This window comes from Enhydra lutris, unplaced genomic scaffold (genome assembly GCF_002288905.1).
Source record: "Enhydra lutris kenyoni isolate GAN:26980312 unplaced genomic scaffold, ASM228890v2 scaffoldscaffold17, whole genome shotgun sequence".
Taxonomy (NCBI): Eukaryota; Metazoa; Chordata; class Mammalia; order Carnivora; family Mustelidae; genus Enhydra; species Enhydra lutris.
In genome coordinates this window covers 17,434,364-17,443,554 of record NW_019154101.1, presented here as the reverse complement: position 1 = coordinate 17,443,554, position 9,191 = coordinate 17,434,364, and positions in this window count along the sequence as shown.

Below are 9,191 nucleotides of genomic sequence, written 5' to 3'. Positions count from 1 at the left end.
TCAGAATTGTACCAAGACTACCAACCCACACCATACATAAAAGATATTTGAACGACTTGAGGATAAGCAGTTTATTTAACCAAGGCTGCTTGAGGGATAGTAGAGCTGTCATTGTTTAAAAATAACAAGAAATTGTTGAAGCAGTTTAATAAATGTATCGATTTTATGTCCCAGTTTAAGCTTTAACTCATTTCTTCATTGCAAACTTTTTCTAGAAACTAAAGAAAAATATTCTTTAGCATATATATAGGTATTCCTGTTTAGATACCAGGTATATTTAATCAAACATAATATGAAACACCCACAGATATACCTTCTATTCAGCCATATGCAAATAGAGAAAGTACCTGTCAACATAATAGAAATTGCCACTTATAAGTACTTATCAGACAACATAATTTTGATTATTCCTAACAATAAGTATGTATATAACTTATTTTATTATATCTTTTGTTTGGTTGAACAATAAAATGTGCTCCTTCATATTTACTCTTTATAGTAAATGGTCTAATAGTACTACCTTCTCTTCAAAACAAAAAAGAAAAAAATATTATATGATGCTCTTTTTCATGGATCTGTCTTTATTTCCAAAAGGTTTACAGAGTAATTAAAAAACCAAGTTCAATGCAGTTTTGCTTATGCAAAATTGAGAAAGACATATGTTAGTTTTATATTGCTAAATGTCAGAGATATATTTCTCGAGGAGTTAAAAGTGAATACTAAACCCTTAAACTTGACATTAAGGTATCTGGTGTTACTATAGATAAGAAAGCAACTGATTTCTGTACATTGATTTTGTATCCTGCCACATTACTGAATTGCTGTATGAGTGCTAGTAGTTTAGGGGTGGAGTTTTTTTGGGTTTTCCATATAAAGTATCATGTCATCTGTGAAGAGAGAGAGTTTGACTTCTTCTTTGCCAATCTGAATACCTTTTATTTCTTTTTGTTGTCTGATTGCTGTTGCTAGGACTTCTAGTACTATGTTGAACAACGACAGTGACAGTGGACATCCTTGTCGTGTTCCTGATCTTAAAAGGAAGGCTGTCAGCTTTTCCCCATTGAGGAAGATACTCACTGTCGGTTTTTCATAGATAGATTTTATGAAGTTGAGGAATGTTCCCTCTATCCCTATACTTTGAATCGTTTTAATCAGGAACAGATGCTGTATCTTGTCAAATGCTTTTTCTGCATCAGTTGAGAGGACCATGTGGTTCTTCTCCATTCTCTTATTGATTTGTTCTATCACATTGATTGATTGGTGAATGTTGAACCACCTTTGCATCCCATGGATTAACCCCACCTGGTCATGGTGGATAATCTTTTTGATGTACTGTTGGATCATATTAGCTAGGATCTTGTTGAGAATCTTGGCATCTGTATTCAGCAGGGATATTGGTCTGAAATTCTTTTTGGTTGGGTCTTTGCCTGGGGATTACCAGGGTAATTACCAGGGGGATCAGGGTAATGCTGGCTTCATAAAAAGACTCTGGAAGTTTTCCTTATGTTTCTATCTTTTGAAACAGCTTTAGGAAAATAGGTATTATTTCTTCTTTGAATGTTTGATAGAATTCTCCAGGGAATCTGTCAGTTCCTGGGCTCTTGTTTTTTGGGAGGCGTTTGATCACTACTAGATATTGGTCTATTCAGGTTGTCAATTTCTTCCTGATTCAGTTGTGGAAGTTTATAGGTTTCCAGGAATGCATCCATTTCATCTAGGTTGCTTAACTTATTGTTATATTACCGTTGATAATAATTTCTGATGATTATTTCTATTTCCTTGGTGTTAGTCATGATCTCTCCCTTTTTATTCATAATTTTATTAATTTGGGTCCTCTCTCTTCTTTTGGATTAGTTTGGCCAATGTTTTATTGATCTTATTGATTCTTTCAAAAAACCAGCTTCTAGTTTTGTTGATGTGTTCTACTTTATCCCTAGTTTCTATTTCATTGATCTCTGCTCTAATCTTGATTATTTCTCTTCTTGTGTGTGGGATTGGCTTAATTTGTTGTTGATTCTCCAGTTCTTTAAGGTGTGTATTCTGGATTTTTCAATTTTTTTGAGGGAGGCTTGGATGGCTATGTATTTCCCTCTTAGGACCACCTTTGCCGTATCCCATAGGTTTTGGACCGAAGTGTCTTCATTCTCATCGGTTTCCATGAATCGTTTAAGTTCTTCTTTGATTTCCTGGTTAATCCAAACATTCTTAAGCAGGGTGGTCTTTAGCTTCCAAGTGTTTGATTCCTTCCAAACTTTTTCTTGTGTGAGTTCCAGTTTCAAAGCATTGTAGTCTGAGAATATGCAGGAAGTAATCTCAATCTTTTGGTATCAGTTTAGCCCTGATTTGTGACCCAGTATGTGGTCTATTCTGGAGAAAGTTCCACGTGCACTCGAGAAGAATGAGTATTCTGTTGTTTTAGGGTGAAATGTTCTGTATATATCTATGAGTTCCATCTGGTCCAATGTGTCATTCAATGCTCTTCTTTCTTTATTGATTTTCTGCTTGGATGATCTGTCTGTTACTGAGAGTGGTGTGTTAAGATCCCCTACTACTAAGGTATTCATAGCAGTATGACTCTTTATCTTGATTAACAGTTGTCTTATGGAGTTGGCTGCTCCCATATTGGGGCATAAATATTTACAATTGTAAGATCTTCTTGGTGGATAGACCCTTTAAGAGTGATGTAGTGTCCTACTTTATCTCTGACTACTAACAATGAAAAAATAGAAATGTAAATTAGAGAATTGATTCCATTTACTATAGCACCAAGAACCATAAGATGCCTGGGAATAAACCTAACTAAAGAAGTAAAGGATCTGTACTCGAAGAACTACAGAACACTCATGAAAGAAATTGAAGAAGACACAAAAAGATGGAAGAGCACTCCATGCTCATGGATCAGAAAAATAAACACTGTCAAAATGTCTATACTGCCTAGTGCCATCTATACTTTCAATGCCATCCCAATCAAAATTCCGCCAGCATTGTTCAAAGAGCTGGAACAAACAATCCTAAAATGTGCATGGAACCAGAAGAGACCCCGAATTGCTAAGGAAATGTTGAAAAAGAAAACCAAAACTGGGGGCATCGCGTTGCCTGATTTCAAGCTTTACTACAAAGCTGTGATCACCCAAGACAGCATGGTACTGGCACAAAACAGACACATAGACCAGTGGAACAGAGTAGAGAGCCCAGATATGGACCCTCAACTCTATGGCCAAATAATCTTTGACAAAGCAGGAAAAAATATACAGAGGAAAAAAGATAGTCTCTTCAATAAATGGTGCTGGGAAAATTGGACAGCTATGTGTAGAAGAATGAAACTTGACCATTCTCTTATATCATGCATAAAGATAAACTTGAAATGGATAAAAGACCTCAATGTGAGACAGGAATCTATCAAAATCCTAGAGAAGAACATAGGCAGTGACCTCTTTGACATCGACCACAGCAACTTCTTTCAAGATATGTCTCCAAAGGCAAAGGAAACAAAAGTGAAAATGAACTTTTGGGACTTCATCAAGATCAAAAGCTTCTGCACAGCAAAGGAAACAGTCAGCAAAACAAGGAGGCAACCCATGGAATGGGAGAAGATATTTGCAAATGACACTGCAGACAAAGGGCTGATATCCAAGATCTATAAAGAACTCCTCAAACTCAACACACACAAAACAGATAATCACATCAAAAAATGGGCAGAAGACATGAACAGACATTTCTCCAAAGAAGACATACAATTGGCTAACAGACACATGAAAAAAATGTTCATCATCATTAGCATTCAGAGAGATTCAAATCAAAACCACATTGAGATACCACCTTACACCAGTTAGAATGGCCAAAATTAAGAAGAAAGTAAACAAGTGTTGGAGAGGATGTGGAGAAAGGGGAATGCTTTTACACTGTTGGTGGGAATGCAAATTGGTGCAGCCACTTTGGAAAACAGTGTGGAGATTCCTTAAGAAATTAAAAATAGAGCTACCCTATGACCCTGCAATTGCACTACTGGATATTTAACCCAAAGATACAGATGTAGTGAAAAGAAGGGCCATCTGTACTCCAATGTTCATAGCAGCAATGGCCACAGCCACCAAACTGTGGAAAGAACCAAGATAACCTTCAAAAGACAAATGGATAAGGAAGATATGGCCCAGATATACAACGGAGTATTATGCCTCCATCAGAAAGGATGAATACCCAACTTTTGTATCAACATGGATGGGACTGGAAGAGATTATACTGAGTGAAATATGTCAAGCAGAGAGAGTCAATTATCATATGGTTTCACTTACTTGTGAAGCATAAGGAATAACACAGAAGACATTGGGAGATGGAGAAGAGAAGTGAGTTGGGGGAAATAAGAGGGGGAGAAGAACTATGAGAGACTGTGGACTCTGAGAAACAAACTGAAGTTTTTGGAGGGGGATGGCGGGGTGGGGTGAGTCTGGTGGTGGGTATTATGGAGGGCATGTATTGCATGGAGCACCGGGTGTGGTGCATAAACAATGAATTTTGGAACACTGAAAAAATAATTAAATTAAATTTAAAAATATATATATGATGTTAGATTACATGAAAGTATTACTTTTTACATTACTAAAAGGCTAACTTTTCCAGTTATATATTACAAAAAGAATAATACCATGTTTCTCTTACACTGCAGAATGAGAACTGTCAGCTACAACCCAATTGCAATAATTATTACTGATGAGGATACAAAAAACAGAAATAGCACTACTTGCTGACAGATTGTAGGCGGATTGTGGGTTACCAGAAGCAATAAAAATTACATTTCCAGTTGAATAGCAAACTTGCTATGGAAATCTCTGAGAAATGAATAGGTTCACTCACTGTAATCTTAATCACACATACTGATGTTGCTGCAGCTGAATTGCTAATTTTTTTAGTTATATCTACACATGTTATTATTTATAAATGTTTTAAAAACTAAATTCTAAATGAATGCATTCTTTTATGCTCAGGAATGTTATGTTACTGGTCACATATTTTGAGAGTTGTCTCTCTAAATAATGTATTTATTCATTCAACTAGCTTGATTGTTTATCACAGGCCTAACATTTTTTTTACCTGAGAATACAAAAAATGCCTAAGACAGTCACTATTCTCAAGAATCCTAGTATGGTTGGGAGATAAAAGCACAACGAATAACAACAAGAGATGCCAGTAACAATATAATAAATGTAGGCATGCAAAACTGCTCAGGCCTCATCGAGAGTAGATAAATCATCATACTTAATGTTTGAGATTAGCCAAAAATAGGAGAAGCTGTCAGGAGATTTCTTGCAGGAGCTGCAACTGAGTATTAGCTGATGAATTGGTATCAGCTATATAAAAGCATTTATGAGAAATGGTGCTGGTAGAAATACATACAGAAGCAAAGACAGGAAGATTAAAAAGTTCATGGCATGTTGGGTAAACTCCAAGCAATGTGGAGTGACTTAAGCATAAAATAAAATGCAAGTCACAAGAGTAGATTTCCAGTTTCAAGGTGGAAGTGGGAGTTGGCATTTTGCTTAGTCTATTTCTGGAAGTCATCCAAATTGAATGAGGAGAAAGAAAAACAAAAATATGATCTCATTTTCAAAGTAAAATCAAGGGACAGCTAGATTCCAAGTGAAATTGAAGAAAAGGGTGACAAAAATTACTGGAGAAGAGAAGGGCATACATTCAAGAGGAAGCAAAGAGAGGATGCCTTGGCTATAGATCCTCGAAAGAACCAGCAAAATCCACTTCTCAATGGAAAAGGGCACACTTTGACGTGAAAAACTAAATTCTTTATTTGCAATCATGAAAACCAATTGTAGACAATGGTTATAATGTTTCTCTGGGCCTAGTTTGGGTATGAAAAGCAGAGGCAGGGTTATCTGAGGATCATGAAAATTGAAAATAAGCTCATATATGTAGATAGGAAGCTGTTGTAGTAAAAGAAAAAAAAACAGAAGAAAAATAAAAGAGAAACTTTTGCGGGGTGATAGGGGATAGAAACAATTTGCACTGACTAAGGAGAAATAAAATATAAATAATACCCCTCATACTCCCCCCCCCCCAAAAAAAAACCCAGGTCAAAAGAACATTTCTGATAGGGTGGAACATGGTGCTGGCCATTTCTCCATATGAATTTCCTTTAATTACTAAGTCCAGGACCAAATTCACCATTTAAGATGAGAAATTAAAATATTATAAGCATACGGCCTATATAAAAATATTATCAGGAATGATGATAAGAGGAAGAAGAAAAAAAAATAGCAGATGATGCTCATAAACCAGAGAAACCATAACCTTAAAGAAGCAAACTGACTTCTATGAAGCAATAGATCAAAGCAAAGACTAAAAGAACTCAGTGAAGAAATGAGGAAATAACAGGAAGAGAGAAATGTTAATAGCAGAGGTGAGGCACTAAGTGGTAGAAGGTGAACAACATAAAACAAATAAAGAGTTTAAAATTGTTAGGGAGAAGAGTTTGTATGGGAGGCAGGTAAGAGAGCCAACATTAAACAGTTGGTTCTTATAGAAGAAAAATAAAATAATGGAAATAAGCAAATAACTTACAATTATAATTCAAGATAACTTTCTTGAAAAAAAAAAATCTGAATTTTCCTTTAAATGGTTTCCCCATACTCCAGAGAAACCTGACTTAGAATGTTCAATACCAAGATATAGCCTAATGAAGTTACTGGACTTGGAATTAATAAAATAACACTTTAGAGATGAAGGTTGAAAAAATTAGGTTAGGTTGCATACAAGAGGGAAAAAAAAATCAGACTGAGCTCAGACTTCTCCTCAGAAACATTTAATTTAAATAAAAAAGACAATTGATATACACCTAAAAAAAAAAAAACAAAAAAAAAACCCCTTACCAAAAAAGAAGGTGATCCAGTAATTTTATTTCTAGGCAAACTACTATACAAATACAAAGGCAAAAACAATCTAAAACAAGGAAGAACTCAAGGAATCTTGTTTTCATCAGTCCTTTCTTGGAGAATCCACAGAGTAGAACTTCACTAACCAAAAGATGACTTAAGAAACTACAGCAAAATACTGGAAGTGAACACTGACTATATTTTACTATAGAACAAATATTAAAATAAACATAGAGCTGAGGGGGTCAGAAGAGAACCTAAATGTTATAGGCTCTCATGCCTTAGAAATAACAAAATAACAAAAACTAAGGCAAGAGGATGAGGGAAGAAGTGTAAGAATGCTGACTGCTTCAGTTAAAACAGCAAATGATATCATTTAAAGCAAATCAAAAGAAAGTAGGAATAGTCATATAAACATCAGAGAAAGTGAATATTAAGGTATTACACAGCAGAATGAAGAAGGATTCAGTGTAATAAAAAAGTTATAATTGAACAAGTTAATATAACCATAAACTTGAACATATCAAAAAAACAACTAACCACCAAGTAAATACTATGAGAAATTACAAGAAAAAAGTGATTTAAAAACTTAATAACAGTGGGAGATTCAACAGACCCCACTTACAACTGGATTTATCTAGCAAATAAAAAATAAAGACAAAGGAACTAAATAATAGATGTCATAACCCTAATTTAATAGATTTGTGGATCTTTACATTCCTTTAATAGACAATGTACTTCTTCCTTTTTATGTCAGTGTAATGTTTAGAAAAACTAATCAGATGCTTGGTCACACACTGAAAAACTAAACCAATAACATAAGCCAATAACATTAGAAAAGTTGTAAGCCAGTAATATTTAGAAAAGTCTTTTCTATTTGGAAATTGAGAAATATCATTACTGCTAAAAACATTCATATCAAAAAGGGAATTTTAAAGGAAATCATAACCTTTATATAATGCAATGAAAGGGAGAACTTTTTATACTATAAGAAATGGAAAATATTATTCAGGGGAAAAATCTATTGCTTTAAATGTCTTCACTATTAAAATAGAATTGTGAGTAATAAAAGACATATGTATTCATGCTGAGAAATGTAAAATATTTGTAGAAAGAATAAATAATTGAAAATGAAGAAATGGAGAGGAGACTGGAGACATAGGCAGATAAGCTACATGGCACCTTCAACTTTATTCTTTAGACCAGGAATAAAAATGCACATGACTTCAGAATAATATATATGCTTGAAGAAAATGCAACACCTGAGACATTGTGAACTACCAAGCAGGGGAAATTAAATATCTTTACCTCACCCGAAGATATTTAATTATTTTTTTCCTAATCATTTTGCAATTGTTTAAGTATTAGATCCATCCCAAAACCATTGTCTCCATTGTTCTTGACTACAGAGTAGAGCTGCCAGGTCTAACTGTTCAGGACAGGTACCATACAGGGGTTCCTCATCTAAATAAGCATGATTTACAGCATACAAATTTTTATTAGTAGGAACACATTTAATTGTAGTATAAATATTACTGACTCTAGTGATGAGTAATTTGTACAATTATTTTCCACTATATTCTAATGAAGTATCTTAACTTTGTTAAAACTAATTTCAAATTGATGAAAATAAATGTCTATCTTAACAGGGTTGATATATATTATGCTACTTGAATTTATGCAAGAGAAATATGCCAATAATTGAACAGCCTTGGTGTGACTGCTCTTAAAATATTACATTAGGGGCGCCTGGGTGGCTCAGTGGGTTAAAGCCTCTGCCTTCGGCTCGGGTCATGGTCCCAGGGACCTGGGTTCGAGCTCCGCATCGGGCTCTCTGCTCAGCGGGGAGCCTGCTTCTTCCTCTCTCTCTGCCTGCCTCTCTGCCTACTTGTGATCTCTCTCTCTCTCTGTGTCAAATAAATAAATAAAATCTTTAAAAAATATATTACATTATATTTAGCACTAGTTCCAAATACTTTTACAGCTTTCAGAATTTTTATATTCTGTATATATTTTTATTTATGCAAATATATAAATATATTTATGCAATATTATTTGCCAGTGGAGGCTTCTCAAAATTAAAAATTATTAACGAATAGTTGAGGTGTACAATGTCACAGGAAAGACTTTCAGATGTAGCAATCATTTCTATAGAAAATGAGATTGAAGCAAACAAGATTTGGCTTTCAAAAGAACTTTGTTTCCAGGACCCCTAGGTAGCTCACTTGGTTAAGCATCTGCGTTTGGCTCAGGTCATGATCTGAGAGTCCTGGGATTGAGCCCCACATTGAACTCCCTGTCAGAGGGGAG